Source organism: Cervus canadensis, chromosome 7 (assembly GCF_019320065.1).
Source record: "Cervus canadensis isolate Bull #8, Minnesota chromosome 7, ASM1932006v1, whole genome shotgun sequence".
Classification (NCBI taxonomy): domain Eukaryota; kingdom Metazoa; phylum Chordata; class Mammalia; order Artiodactyla; family Cervidae; genus Cervus; species Cervus canadensis.
In genome coordinates, this window is record NC_057392.1 from 17,198,155 (window position 1) to 17,214,293 (window position 16,139).

The 16,139-nt window shown below is 44.1% G+C and overlaps 1 protein-coding gene across 2 annotated transcripts in view; it reads right to left on the minus strand.

The window, feature by feature from the left end:
* The window catches only part of LCA5L (lebercilin LCA5 like), a 34,606-nt gene extending 23,698 nt beyond the window's left edge, over positions 1-10,908 (minus strand). Inside the window, exon 1 of one of the 2 annotated variants that reach the window (XM_043474445.1) lies at positions 10,828-10,908. The gene's annotated coding sequence lies outside the window, so the exon portion shown is untranslated. Of the gene's footprint in view, positions 1-10,640 lie in introns of both variants that reach the window. The other variant, XM_043474444.1, reaches the window with a different exon arrangement.
* Positions 10,909-16,139: the final 5,231 nt, after the last annotated feature.

Genomic DNA, 16,139 nt, shown 5'->3' on the forward strand with positions numbered 1-16,139 from the left:
CCATGCTTCACAGCAAGAGAAGCCACCCATACACTGCAACCAGAGATTAGCCCCCACTCACTGCAACTAGAGAAAGCAATGAAGACCCAGGACAGCCATAAATAAATAAATAAATAAATCTTTAAAAAACAATTATCCTCAATGGCAAAAAATGGAAAGCATTTCCTCTAAAGTCAGGAACAAAGAAAGGGTGCCCACTCTCACCACTACTATTCAACATAGTTTTGGAAGTTTTGGCCACAGCAATCAGAGAAGAAAAAGAAATAAAAGGAATCCAGATTGGAAAAGAAAAAGTAAAACTCTCACTGTTTGCAGATGACAGGATCCTCTACATAGAAAACCCTAAAGACTCTACCAGAAAATTACTAGAGCTAATCAATGAATATAGTAAAGTTGTAGGATATAAAATTGACACACAGAAATCCCTTGCATTTCTATACACTAACAATGAGAAACAGAAAGAGAAATTAAGGAAACAATACCATTCACCATTGCAACAAAAAGAATAAAATACTTTGGAGTATATCTACCTAAAGAAACAAAAGACCTATATATAGAAAACTATAAAACACTGATGAAAGAAATCAAAGAGGACACAAATAGATGGAGAAATATACTGTGTTCATGGATCAGAAGAATGAATATAGTGAAAACGAGTATACTACCCAAAGCAATCTATAAATTCAATGCAATCCTTATCAAGCTACCAATGGTATTTTTCACAGAACTAGAACAAATAATTTCACAATTTGTATGGAAATACAAAAAAAAAAAAAAAAAAAAAACTCGAATAGCCAAAGCAATCTTGAGAAAGAAGAATGAAACTGGAGGAATCAACCTGCCTGACTTCAGCCTCTACTACAAAGCCACAGTCATCAAGACAGTATGGTACTGGCACAAAGACAGAAATATAGATAAATGGAACAAAATAAAAAGCCCAGAGATAAATTCACACACCTATGGACACCTTATCTTTGACAAAGGAGGCAAGAATATACAATGGAGGAAAGACAATCTCTTTAACAAGTGGTGCTGGGAAAACTGGTCAACCACTTGTAAAAGAATGAAACTAGAACACTTTCTAACACCACACACAAAAATAAACTCAAAATGGATTAAAGATCTAAATGTAAGACCAGAAACTATAAAACTCCTAGAGGAGAACATAGGCAAAACACTCTCTGACATAAATCACAGCAAGATCCTCTATGACCCGCCTCCCAGAATATTGGAAATAAAAGCAAAAATAAACAGATGGGACCTAATGAAACTTAAAAGCTTTTGCACAACAAAGGAAACTATAAGCAAGGTGAAAAGACAGCCCTCAGATTGGGAGAAAATAATAGCAAATGAAGAAACAGACAAAGGATTAATCTCAAAAATATACAAGCAACTCCTGCAGCTCAATTCCAGAAAAATAAATGACCCAATCAAAAAATGGGCCAAAGAACTAAACAGACATTTCTCCAAAGAAGACATACAGATGGCTAACAAACACATGAAAAGATGCTCAACATCACTCATTATCAGAGAAATGCAAATCAAAACCACAATGAGGTACCATTTCATGCCAGTCAGGATGGCTGCTATCCAAAAGTCTACAAGCAATAAATGCTGGAGAGGGTGTGGAGAAAAGGGAACCCTCTTACACTGTTGGTGGGAATGCAAACTAGTACAGCCACTATGGAGAACAGTGTGGAGATTTCTTAAAAAACTGGAAATAGAACTGCCATATGACCCAGCAATCCCACTTCTGGGCATACACACTGAGGAAACCAGATCTGAAAGAGACACGTGCACCCCAATGTTCATCGCAGCACTGTTTATAATAGCCAGGACATGGAAGCAACCTAGATGCCCATCAGCAGATGAATGGATAAGGAAGCTGTGGTACATATACACCATGGAATATTACTCAGCCATTAAAAAGAATTCATTTGAATCAGTTCTAATGAGATGGATGAAACTGGAGCCCATTATACAGAGTGAAGTAAGCCAGAAAGATAAAGAACATTACAGCATACTAACACATATATATGGAATTTAGAAAGATGGTAACGATAACCCTATATGCAAAACAGAAAAAGAGACACAGAAGTACAGAACAGACTTTTGAACTCTGTGGGAGAAGGTGAGGGTGGGATGTTTCTAAAGAATAGCATGTATATTATCTATGGTGAAACAGGTCACCAGCCCAGGTGGGATGCATGAGACAAGTGTTCAAGCCTGGTGCACTGGGAAGACCCAGGGGAATCGGGTGGAGAGGGAAGTGGGAGGGGGGATCGGGATGGGGAATACGTGTAAATCTATTGCTGATTCATGTCAATGTATGACAAAACCCACTGAAAAAAAAAATAAATAAATAAAAAATAAAAAAAAATAAATACATGTGCTAAAAAAAAAAAAATCCAAAAAACTGGAAATAGAACTGCCATATGACCCAGAAATCCCACTGCTGGGCATACACACTGAGGAAGCCAGAATTGAAAGAGACATGTGTACCCCAATGTTCATCGCAGTACTGTTTATAATAGCCAGGACATGGAAGCAACCTAGATGTCCATCAGCAGATGAATGGATAAGAAAGCTGTGGTATATATACACAATGGAATATCACTCAGCCATTAAAAATAATACATTTGAATCAGTTGTAATGAGATGGATGAAACTGGAGCCCATTATACAGAGTGAAGTAAGCCAGAAAGAAAAACACCAATACAGTATACTAACACATATATATGGAAGTTAGAAAGATGGTAGCGATAACCCTATATGCAAGACAGAAAAAGAGACACACATGTATAGAACAGACTTTTGGACTCTGTGGGAGAAGGCGAGGGCAGAATGATCTGAGAGAATAGCATTGAAACATGTATATTATCAATTGTGAAACAGATCACCAGTCCAGGTTTGATGCATGAGACAAGTGCTCAGGGCTGGTGCACTAGGATGACCCAGAGTGATGGGATGAGGAGGGAAGATGGAGGGGGTTTCAGGAAGGGGAACACATGTAAATCCATGGCGGATTCATATCAATGTATGGCAAAAACCACTACAATATTGTAAAGTAATTAGCCTCCAACTAATATAAATAAATAAAAAACAAAAGTCTATCTGTTTTAATGTGTCATTTAAAGCCAGAGTTTCTTTATTGATTTCTGCCTTGATGATCTGTCCACTGATGTTCAGTTCAGTTCAGTTCAGTCACTCAGTCGTGTCTGACTATTTGCTACCCCGTGGACTGCAGCACACCAGGCCTCCCTGTCCATCACCAACTCCTGGAGTTTACTTAAACTCATGTCCATTGACTTGGTGATGCCATCCAACCATCTCATCCTCTGTTAACATCCACTTATGTTGCTGCTGCTGCTGCTGCTAAGTCACTTCAGTCATGTTCGACTCTTTGCGACCCCATAGGCGGCAGCCCAACAGGCTCCTCTGTCCATGGGATTTTCCAGGCAAGAGTACTGGAGTGGGGTGCCATTGCCTTCTCCACCACTGATGTTAGTGTGGTGTTAAAATCCCCTATTGTTATTGTGTTGCTGTCACCTTCTTCCTTTATGTCTGTTATGTATTTACGTGGTTCAATGTTGGGTACATACATAAAGTTTTTAAAACTTCTCTGTAACAACAACAACAAAAAATCATAAACTTAAAAGGCACATCAGAAACTGGGAAGACTACTCTCAACATATGTGACAAAGAGCTAACTTAACTCCTTTATTTATAAAGAACTCATGATAATCCATGAGTAAAATGGGCGAAAGGTATGAGCACATTATATACCAAGCACATTACAGCAACAAAGACAACCAAAAATATATAAAAAGGTTTTTAGGACTTCCCTGGTGATATGGTAGATAAGAATCCACCTGCCAATGCAGGGGACACAGGTTTGATCCATGGTCCAGGAATATTCTACAGGCCACAGAGCAGTTGAGCCTGTGTGCACAGCTATGGAAGCCAGTGCCCCTGCAGCCTGTGCTCCCCAATAAGAGAAGCCACTGCAATGAGAAGTCCATGCACTGCAATGAAGAATAGTCCCCATTCGTTTTTATGCTGGCTTTGAAGATGGAGGAAGGGGTCACAGGCCAAATACAATCTTTTCTAGAAGCTGTAAGAGGCAAGGGAATGGATTCTTCCCTGAAGGCCTGGAAGGAAGGAGCCTTGCTGATATCTTAATTTTTAGCCTCATGAGATTCATTTCAGACTGCCGACCTCCAGAAGAGATTTGTATTGTCACTGGGCTTGTAATATTTGTTAGAACATTGACAGGAAACTAATAGAGATTGTCTTGAAAATAATTATGAATTGAAATGAGACTAAAATAGGCTATTAAAATGTAAAATAAATGTACTATTATACAGTTGAAAGTCAAAGAAGAGGGTGACTTCAAGTGCTTTGGGGAAGTAACTTAATGCTCTCAAAAGCAGCTTTCTATACTTTGTCCAGACTACATCTAGAAAAAAGATCACCAACTCTGAAGAGCTGGTTGGATTGTTTGCTTTGAAAAAACTAGCTAGAGAAACTAGCCTGCTCTCTCATCAAACACTCAGGGTGGAGATTCTAAAAACCAAGAAGGCTGTCTGGTGCAAAGGCATTGGTGGAATGGTGGCATGGCTGGAGGCTGAGAAAGCTGGGTAGGGAGGAGATGATGTGTGTGTGTGTGTTGGGGGGGTGGGTGACAAAAGGTGACAACAAGATCAGGAGCTTATCTACACAGAACAAATAAGATCATTGAGGAAATCAAGTTGCTTTCTGCCTGAGAGAGTTTTACTTACATAGAGAGGGGGAAGGCTCAAAATAACCCCAAGTGTTAGGTTATATATATATATTTACACATTTTATACACACAGGGACAGATATAGAAATACAGATGTGTGTGTGTGTGTATTTTTCCTAACTCTGTTGAGGGCCTAGAAGCAATGACACCCCAGTAACAATGAGCACACCGAGCTCCATTCTTCACTAAATACCATTCTTTACAAAAGGAAATCAACCCTGAATATTCATTGGAAGGACTGATGCGGAAGCTAAAGCTCCAATCCTTTGGCCACCTGATGCAAAGAGCTGACTCATTGGAAAAGATCTTGATGCTGGGAAGGGTGGAGGGCAGGAGAAGGGGGCAACAGAGGATGAGATGGTTGGGTGGCATCACTGACTCAAAAAACATGAGTTTGAGCAAACTTCGGGAGATGGTGAAGGACAAGGAAGCCTGGTGTGCTGCAGTCCACAGGGTCACAAAGAGCTGGATACCTCAGCAACTGAACAACAACTACGAAGTCAAATCAGAGTTCCTTGGAGAAATGGATAATTCCAGGCATGGACCAGGTAAAGTTCAAGATAAAGCTGGTATGTGTTTAAAGGACACAGAAGCCAACTTGAAGTATTCTCTGATCAAATCTAGGACAATTTGAACATCAAAATAAATAAGGATGAAATATGATGACAACCTATTAAATAAGATAGGAACCTATGAGTCCATACTAATACAAATGAATAAATAAGTAAATAGAGAAAGGAAGAGAAAGCTCTTCCTTATGGCATAATGACAGTTAATAAATGTAGAAGGAACAGAGGAAAGAAACAATGACTGATGCCTATCGAAGAGTTAGTTGAAACAGGCAGGATCTGTCATTGAATGGTTTAATGTATGAAGTTTTCTACTTTCAATGATGTCTGAGGTTTAGTCCAGCACAAAAATACATACGTCAAATATATCTATAAACATCAGAAGTTGCAAGCTTTCTTGGATAACATGGAATTGTGCCATGTTCAAGGTTTGGATGGTTATAGACAAGTTATGTAGGCTTTGGGTATATAACAATTTTATGTATTTTATTTATTTTTGACAAAAAGTTCAAATCCATTACCAGACCAGGCCTCCCAAAGAAGCACCTTCAGGGTTAGAAGCTCTACGCCCACCAAGCAGTGGCAAATGCAACTACTGCACTTGTGTGTGCTCACTCTTGCTCAGTCATGTGAGACTCTTTGGCCCCATGGACTATAGCCTGCCAGGCTCTTCTGTCCGTGGAACTCTCCAGGCAAGAATTCCTGGGGATTCCAGGGGATCTTCCTGACCCTGTGTCTCCTGTATTGTAGGCAGGTTCTTTACTGTCCGAGCCACCACGTAAGCCCAACTACTGCATGGGCTACAGAGAAATTCAACACTCTAGGGCTAAATTTACAGATGTGTAAACTTTTAGCTCCTCCTCCCAGCTGCTGCCATATATCTTTTTTTTAAAAATTAATTAATTTATTTATTTTACTTTACAATATTGTATTGGTTTTGCCATACATTGACTTGAATCCTCCATGGGTGTACATGTGTTCCCCATCCTGAACCCCCCTCCCACCTCCTTCCCCATGCTACATATCTTTTTAATTTCCAGCCTTGACCTGACTCTTTTTCAATATAATGTTTATTTTAATAAAATTCCATGAAAATATCCCAAATTTGATCTTACACATTTGGATGTTCATTCATTCACTCTTTCAACACACAGTTGAGTGCTTACCATGTGCCAGGAGCTGTGTGAGGTGTGGAGGGTATAGTGAACAGAGAAATGTGTCTGTTTTTGTGGAGCTAGTATGTCAGTAATAAAATAATCACAATAGCAACTGTTCTATGTGTTTTAAAGCAAAGAGCTACAAGTCTGTGAGGACATATGACAAAAAAACCTGATCCAGACAGTGACCTGGGAAGCATCTCAAGAGCAGTGCCAGCTGACTGAGATACGAGGGGTCAGTAGGAACTGCCTGGGCAGAGAGGAGTGTGGGGTAGGAGGGAAGAACGGTGTGGACAGGGGAGGCAGTACCAGGGCCAGTCGGTGGAGGAGGGGCCCATGTCTGGGGCCCAGTGAGAAACTCCAGTGGAAGCAGATGGGTCTCCAGAGGTCCAAGGGGTGAGCAAGCTGCAGGGTCATCAGAAGTCACATTTATGATATGACTCATTCATCCAAGAGGAACAGGCAGCTAGCAGTAAGAAGAGAGAGAGAGAGAGGCTGGGGAAGGGGGATATGATGAGTGCTGCCTTCTGAAGAGGTGACTCTGGCTGCAGGATGGAGAACAGAAGAGGGAAAGGTCAGAGAGCAGTGGATGCGGAAGGCGGGACTAAGGAAGACAGGAGCTCGGACCGAGGTGCCTGCGATGATCTGAAAGATGCATGGGGGACAATGTCACTAGGGCTTGGAGGCCCAGTGGATGCTGGCAGGAGGGGAAATGTCAAGGAGGAATCCTGGTTTCTGGTGCAGGGGTCCCAGTGGGTAGGTGGGGGAGACCGTCAGGGCTTGTGTGTGCTAAGTTGCAGGGGATCTGAGAGGTATAAGTTGTGTTGCTACCCAGCAGCTGGACCTATGGGTTGAGCTCAGAAGACGCCAAGTGGAGAGATCAGGTTGGGGGGCCAACAGCATAGAGATGGTGGGTGTGGATTTGTGCCTAGCGTTGGAATCTGGGGGCCTGAGGTGAGGACACTGCACTCTGAGGATCTGCAGTGCTAAGGAGCCAGGAGCAGACACTAGCTGAGATGGGAGCAGGAAGTGTGGAGGCTGAGGGCACAGGAGCCGAGGGAAGGCAGCCCTTTACTGTGGGGTCAGACTTAAATGCTGCTGGGAGGCTGAGCAAGACTGAGTGGCCAGGGATGGCTGATTAGCGGTTCTTGTTTTAGTGCAGAGGTGAGAGTGAAGGGCAGACCGGAGTGGGCTGAGGAATGAGAGACGAGGAATGGATACACTGAATATGGCGGTTCTTTACCAAAGTTTGCCTGTTGAGGGGGATGAGAAATTGGGCATGTCAACTACAAACTGGCACTTGCCAAGAGCATTTGGCAGCAACTGAACAACAACAGGTGGCGCTAGTGGTGGAGAATCTGCCTGTCAATGCAGGAGACATAAGAGACGTGAGTTCAGTTCCTAGGTGGGGAAGATCCCCTGGAGGAGGGAATGGCAACCCATTCCAGTATTCTTGCCTGGAGAATCCCATGAACAGAGGAGCCTGGTGGGCTACAGTCCATGGGGTTGCGAAGAGTTGGACACGACTGAAGTGATTTAGCACACATGCACGAACAACAAGAAGAAGGACATTTGCCATCTGCCTGGGCTGCTGCAGCTGCTGACCTTCAACACTCCCTGAAGGGAGTGTAGGGTGGAGGGTGAGGCATTCTGTGCTCCATGGAAACCGGTGGGACAAGTCTTTAGATAGATATTTTTAGGAACTGACTGCACGATCTCAATCTTTGCATCTCCTCATATCTAGAAAAGCACTAAATCCCTTCATGGTGACATCAACTCCCCGTGACAAGCAGAAAACCTTTTGTAAAGTTAGTGCTTGATTGCCTTGACTCCCCCTTCACCAAAATCTTATATATTGATCTTCCCCCACTGCCTCTTTGGGCTTCCCTGGTGGCTCAGATGGTAAAGAATCCACCTGTGATGCAGGAGACCTGGATTCTATCCTTGAGTCAGGAAGCTCCCCTGGAGAAGGGAATGGCTACCCACCCCAGTATTTTTGCCTGGGAAATCTCGACAGAGGAGCCTGATGGGCTGCAATCCACAGGGTCACAAAGAGTTGGACACGACTCGGTGACTAAGTACAGCACTGCCTCTTTAGAGCAGTCTCTCAGAGCTATCTGGGGTGCTGCCTCCCCGGGCTTTAGTCCTCATTTTGCCCCAAATAAAACTTAACTTGCAGCTCTCACGTTGTGCATATTTTTTTTAGTCGACAGTTAATAGCTAGAAAATGAAGAGGAGCGGGGATCAGGGAGTTTGTTTCTCTTTCTTTTGTGATGGGAGGTCTTAAGCATGTTCAAAAGCCAAGGGAAAGAGCCAGCAGAGATGGGAGAGGTGATGACATGGGTGAGAGAATGGGCAGCCAAGAGTAACAGCAAGCAGGACGGGGTGAGACACAACGCGCAGGGGAGCTTGCTGTGGTGGTGGCTGGGGCTGGAGGAGAGTCCCCTCATGTAGCTTTAAGAGGCTCTGGGAAGTGAAAGCACGCGGGATGAGGCGGAGCCGCGGGAGAGTGGAACATCCCACAGACCCTCTGCAAATCGCAGTTGTCCTACTGTTGTTCCTTTCCTCAGCCAGGGTTTCACCGGACGGAAAAAAAAGAAAAGGGAGGCCGGCGTTTGCGATTGGCCAGGGGACAGGTGGGCGGGGCCATCCGCTCCCAGAGAGGAGCGGACAAGTCTTGTCAATCACTGCATCACTCTGTGACTGACAGGACTATCAGCACCCAGGTACTTGCTATCAAAGGGATCAGCACACGAATGCTCTGTGTCCCCATTTCAATTTGCCTCTCTTGGTGCTTCTCTAAAACACCAAACAAGAAAGACTACTCAACAGATAGAGTGTAAATTCCTCCACGACTTCTTTTTCTCACTGGGAAGAAGTCTACAGATTCTTTCATTCTTCCCTAAAGTCAGTTTTAATGTTCTTGCCATAGCTCTATCCAGAGACACTGCCCTAAACCTCAGAAAGCTGAAGGGCATCTTTTGATTTTTAGCTTACGGAGCTTTGTCTACTTGGTTTAAAGGTCACAATTCTCAAAATACATACTGAAAATGTTGTATCGTTATCTATAAACTATAAAAATTCGAATCCTTAAAAAAAAAATAACCCCACCTAACTCACATGAAATAACAGAGAAAGGGAAAATAGCATAAGCTTCTCTCTACTCAATGCAGGGAGACCAATTAGGAGGCTTCTGACATAATCCAGGCCCGGACCGGGGTGGTGACAGTGGGGGTTGGGAGAAATAGTAGGACTGTACATCTATTCTGGGTACATTCTGAAGGATGTGTTGACAGACTGAAGGTGCAGAGGGAGGAAGAAAGGGAGTTCAGGAGGACCCCCAAGGCCCAGACAACTGACAATGGCCTCTAGTAACTAGGATGGGTAAAAGCCGGAGAGGAGCAGGTTTGGGAGAAACGTTCTGGACTTGCTGTGTAGGAGATGGTTAGTCATCTATGGAGATATGTGGACAGAAGACACGAGTCTGTAGCTCAGAGGAGGCTCAGGACAGGAGAAACGCAGTTGGGGTTCATCCGCATTTAGATCGGTTTTGAGCCTATGACACTGGATGAATTCATTAAGAAAGTGAGTGTGGATTAAAAAAAAAAAAGACTCAAGGTCATGTTCCGCAGTGAAAAATCTGGTCTGAAAAAAGTTACCTGTTGGCACAAGTGTGGCAAGGAAATGGTAAAGCGCCACCGGGAAATTGCGGCCAGAGAGCTCCTAGCCTGAGTTCAGCAGGGGAGGGGCAGACACAGACGCTGTCGCAAAGGGTTCAGACTTCCAGGGGATGGAGATTAGGGAAACGTCAGCGCTTAGATTAGGAGAAAACAAAGCAAAGCAAAAGCAAGCAGGTAGATGCATAAATGAAGGCGCCAGATTTAAAAGGGAAATAGTGAAAGCGAGTAACTTGGGGAAGGGGTGAAATTTGCCCCAGCGTGATGGGGCAGGAGGGTGGGGTGGGGTGGGGTGACTGGGGCCGGCCTTCCCCTGCCCGTCAGCCTCTTGGCGGCCAGTCCGCGAGCGGGCGGCCTGCCACTCCCCCGGGACAGCGTGGGCTTGTGAGTGCGCTGTGTGGGCTCAATCACAGTGTCTGAACCAGGAAAGAGGACGCCGAGGGCCGCTCCTCACCAGACCGCGTTTGCAGGAGGAAGCGGCCTGACGACCCGGCTACGTTACCAACTCCAGAGCCAGGCAGCGAAGCCCGAGTTGGGCAGGGGCGGGACTGAGTGATCGGGAGACACCGGAGGGCTCAGAAAGGTTAGCAGCAGGCTCGGCTGGGGCGCGGCGGCGGCTGCGGCGGCGGCTGGGCCGTTACCTGCTCCGCGCTACTCGCGCGGCAGCGCCAACTCCTTGGCAACCCGGCTCTGACGCGTCGCCCTGGAGACCGGCGCGCGGGGCCTCCTGGGACTGGCCGGCCAGCGGGAAAGGGCTAGGGAACCGGCTCGCGAGGCCTGCGCGCACGCGCACTCGAGACCGCGTTTGTGCGGCCTGGGCTGGGATGTGAGTTCTGTCCCACTTGACTGTGGGAGTGAAGTCAGCTGGCTGCGAAGACGTTCGTAAATAAGCCTTCCACCACTCCTCCTCGGCGCCTAGGACCATGCCTGCGTCCTGGCGCGTCCGCGGCGAGGGAGACAGCCTCGCCGCGTCCATGTGGGCGCGGAGTTCCCGCGGATTCTTCCCGCGTGGGTCCCTAAGCGCCCGCGCACGGGGTGTGTTGAATCCAAGTCCGATGTGTATGTCCGCTTCCCAGCCTGGTAGGATCTAGAGCAGAGCGCCAGTGTTAACCTCTATAAAGATGAATTTATCGGTAGCAAAAAATCTGATCCCCAAGCAATGCGTGTTTGGTGTAGGCAAGTTACCATGTAGAGAAAAGTACCAAGGAAAAGTAAAAAAAATTTAGTGATTGATTAGGAGTTTTTAGTGATACAATAAATGTCTTCAAACCTTAATCCACATTTGAGGGTAATCGTATTTCTTTTTAAAAAATATATGCCAGTGTTATTGTCGCAAAGTGACACTTGGAACTTCTCTGGTGGTCCAGTGGTTAAGATTATACTCCCAGTGCAGGGCCCTGGGTTTGATCTCTAGTTGGGGAACTAGAATGAAAGAATGAAAACCACAATCACAGAAAACTAATCAAACTGAAAGAAAGTGAAGAAGAACTAAAGAGCCTTTTGATGAAAGTGAAAGAGGACAGTGAAAAAGTTGGCTTAAAGCTCAACATTCATAAAACTAAGATCATGGCATCGGGTCCCATCACTTAATGGCAAATAGATGGGGAAACAGTGGAAACAGTGGCTGACTTTATTTTTGGGGGGCTCCAAATTCACTGCAGATGGTGATTGCAGCCATGAAATTAAAAGACGCTTACTCCTTGGAAGGAAATTTATAACCAACCTAGATGGCATATTAAAAAGCAGAGACATCACTTTGTCAACAAAGGTCCATCTAGTCAAGGCTATGGTTTTTCCAGTAGTCATGTATGGATGTGAGTTGGACCATAAAGAAAGCTGAGTTCCAAAGAATTGATGCTTTTGAACAGTGGTATTGGAGAAGACTCTTGAGAGTCCCTTGGACTGCAAGGAGATCCAACCAGTCCATCCTAAAGGAGATCAGTCCTCGGTGTTCATTGGAAGGACTGATGTTGAAGCTGAAACTCCAATACTTTGGCCACCTGATGAGAAGAGCTGACTCATTTGAAAAGACCCTGATGCTGGGAAAGATTGAGGGCAGGAGGAGAAGGGGAGGACAGAGGATGAGATGGTTGGATGGCATCACCGACTCAATGGACATGAGTTTGGGTAAATGAGTTGGTTCTGAACAGGGAGGCCTGGCGTGCTGCGGTTCATGGGGTCACAAAGAGTCGGACACGACTGAGCGACTAAAGTGAACTGAACTGAATCAAACTGATCACATGGACCACAGCCTTGTCTAACTCAGTGAAACTATGAGCCATACTGTTCAGGGCCACCTAAGACTGATGGCCATGGTAGAGAGTTCTGACAAACTCTCTACAACATGATCTGCTGGAGAAGGGAATGTCAAACCACTTCAGTATTCTTGCCTTGAGAACCCCATGAACAGTATGAAGAGGCAAAAAGATAGGACACTGAAAGATGAACTCCCCAGGTCGGTAGGTGCCCAATATGCTACTGGAGAACAGTGGAGAAATAACTCTAGAGAGAATGAAGAGATGGAGCCAAAGCAAAAACACCACCCAGTTGTGGATGTAACTGGTGATGGAAGTAAAGTCTGATGCTGTAAAGAACAGTATTGCATAGGAACCTGGAATGTTAGGTCCGTGAATCAAGGTAAATTGAAAGTGGTCAAATAGGAGATGGCAAGAGTAAACATCCACATTTTAGGAATCAGTGCATTAAAATGGACTGGAATGGGCGAATTTAACTCAGATGACCAGTATATCTACTACTGTGGGCAAGAATCCCTTAGAAGAAATGGAGTAGCCCTCCTAGTCAATGAAAGAGTCCAAAATACAGTACTTGGATGCAATCTCAAAATGACAGAATGATCTCTGTTCGTTTCCAAGGCAAACCCATTCAATATCACAGTATTCCAAGTCTATACCCCAACCAGTAATGCTGAAGCAGCTGAAGTTGAACGGTTCTATGAAGACCCCTAAGACCTTCTAGAGCTAACACCCCCAGAACATGTCCTTTTCATTATAGGGGACTGGAATGTAAAAGCAGGAAGTCAAGAGATACCTGGAGTAACAGGCAAATTTGGCCTTGGAGTACAAAACGAAGCAGTGCAAAGGCTAACAGAGTTGTGCCAAGAGAATGCACTGGTCATAGCAAACAGCCTCTTCCAACAACACAAGAGAAGTCTACATGTGGACATCACCAGATATTCAATACCAAAATCAGATTGATTATATTCTTTGCAGCCAAAGATGGAGAAGCTCAATCAGTTCAGTTCAGTTCAGTCACTCAGTTGTGTCCAACTCTTTGTGACCCATGGACTCCAGCACGCCAGGCATCCCTGTCCATTGCCAACTCCTGGAGTTTACCCAAACTCATGTCCATTGAGTTGGTGATGACATCCAACCATCTCATCCTCTGTCCTCCTCTTCTCTTCCCACCTTCAATCTTTCCCAGCATCAGGGTCTTTTCCAATGAGTCAGTTCTTCGCATCAGGTGGCCAAAGTATTGGAGTTTCAGCTTCAACGTCAGTCCTTCCAATGAATATTCTAGACTGATTTCCTTTAGGATGGACTGGTTTGATCTCCTTGCAGTCCAAGGGACTCTCAAGAGTCTTCTCCAATACCACTGTTCAAAAGCATCAATTCTTTGGAACTCAGCTTTCTTTATGGTCCAACTCACATCCATACATGACTACTGGAAAAACCATAGCCTTGCCTAGATTGACCTTTTTTGGCAAAATAATGTCTCTGCTTTTTAATATGTTGTCTAGGTTGGTCATAACTTTTCATTTCATGGCTGCAGTCACAATCAGCAGTGATTTTGGAGCCCCCCAAAATAAATCTGTCACTGTTTCCACTGTTTCCCCATCTATTTGCCACGAAGTGATGGGACTGGATGCTATGATCTTAGTTTTCTGAATGTTGTGCTTTAAGCCAAGTTTGTCACTCTCCTCTTTGACTTTCATCAAGAGGCTCTTTAGTTCTTCTTTGCTTTCTGCCATAAGGGTAGGGTCATCTGCATAGCTGAAGTTATTGCTTTTTCTCCTGGGAATCTTGATTCCAGATTGTGCTTCATCCAACCCAGTGTTTCTCATGATGTACTCTGCATATAAGTTAAGTTAGCAGGGTGACAATGTACAGCCTATACAGTCAGCAAAAATGAGACCGGGAGCTGACTGTGGCACAGATCATGAACTCCTTATTGCAAAATTCAGACTTAAATTGAAGAAAGTAGGGAAACCAACTAGACCATTCAGGTATGACCTAAATCAAATATCTTACGATTATACAGTGGAAGTGACAAACAGATTCAAGAGTTTAGATATGATAGACAGAGTGCCTGAAGAACTATGGACAGAGGTTCGTGATATTGTACATGAGGAAGTGATCAAGACCTTCCCCAAGAAAAAGAAATGCTAAAAGGAAAAACGGTTGTCTTAGGTGGCCTTACACATAACTGAGAAAAGAAGAGAAGTGAAAGGCAGAGGAGAAAAGGGAAGATATACCCATCTGAATGCAGAGTTTCAAAGAATAACAAGGAGAGATGAGAAAGCCTTCCTCAGTGATCAATGCAAAGAAATAGAGGAAGACAATAGAATGGGAAAGACAAGATATCTTCAAGAAAATTGGAGATACTAAGGGAACATTTCATGCAAAGATGGGCACAAAAAGCGCAGAAATGGTATGGACTTAACAGAATCAGAAGATATTAAGAAGAGGTGACAAGAATACACAGAAGAACTATACAAAAAAGATCTTAATGACCCAGATAACCACGATGGTGTGATCATTCACCTAGAGCCAGATCCTGGAATGGGAAGTCAAGTGGACCTTAGGAAGCATCACTATGAAGAAAGCTAGTGGAGGTGATGGAATTCCAGTTGAACTATTTATTTATTTATTTTTTTCAGTTGAACTATTTAAAATCCTGAAAGATGATGCTGTGAAATTGCTGCACTCAATATGCTAGCAAATTTGGAAAACTCAGCAGTGGCCACATGACTGGAAAGGGTCAGTTTTCATGCCAATCCCGAAGAAAGGCAATGCCAAGGAATGTTCAAACTATTGCACAATTGCACGCATTTACATGCTAGCAAATTAATGCTCAAAATTCTCCAAGCCAGGCTTCAACAGTACATGAACTGTGAACTTTCAGATGTTCAAGCTGGATTTAGAAAAAGCAGAGGAACCAGAGATGAAATTACCAACATCCGCTGGATCATTGAAAAAGCAAAAGAGTTCCACAAAATCATCTACTTCTGCTTTATTGATTATGCCAAAGCCATTGACTGTGTGGATCACAACAAGCTGGAAAATTCTTTTTTTTTTTTTTCATTTATTTTTATTAGTTGGAGGCTAATTACTTTACAAATTGTAGTGGTTTTTGTCATACATTGACATGAATCAGCCATGGATTTACATGTATTCCCCATCCTGATACCCCCTCCCACCTCCCTCTCTACCGATCCCTCTGGGTCTTCCCAGTGCACCAGGTTCGAGCACTTGTCTCATGCACCCAGCCTGGGCTGGTGATCTGTTTCACCATAGATAATATACATGTTTCAATGTTGTTCTCTCGAAACATCCCACCCTCGCCTTCTCCCACAGAGTCCAAAAGTCTGTTCTGTACATCTGTGTCTCTTTTTCTGTTTTGCATATAGGGTTATCGTTACATCTTTCTAAATTCCATATATATGTGTTAGTATGCTGTAATGTTCTTTATCTTTCTGGCTTACTTCACTCTGTATAATGGGCTCCAGTTTCATCCATCTCATTAGAACTGATTCAAATGAATTCTTTTTAATGGCTGAGGTATATTTCCATGGTATTGTAGCGCCCCCCCCCCTCACAGCTTCCTATCCAATTCATTCTCGCTGAGGCATCTAGGTTGCTTCCATGTCTTGGCTATTATAAACAGTGCTGTGATTGGGGTGCACGTGTCTCTTTCAGATCTGGTTTCCTCAGTG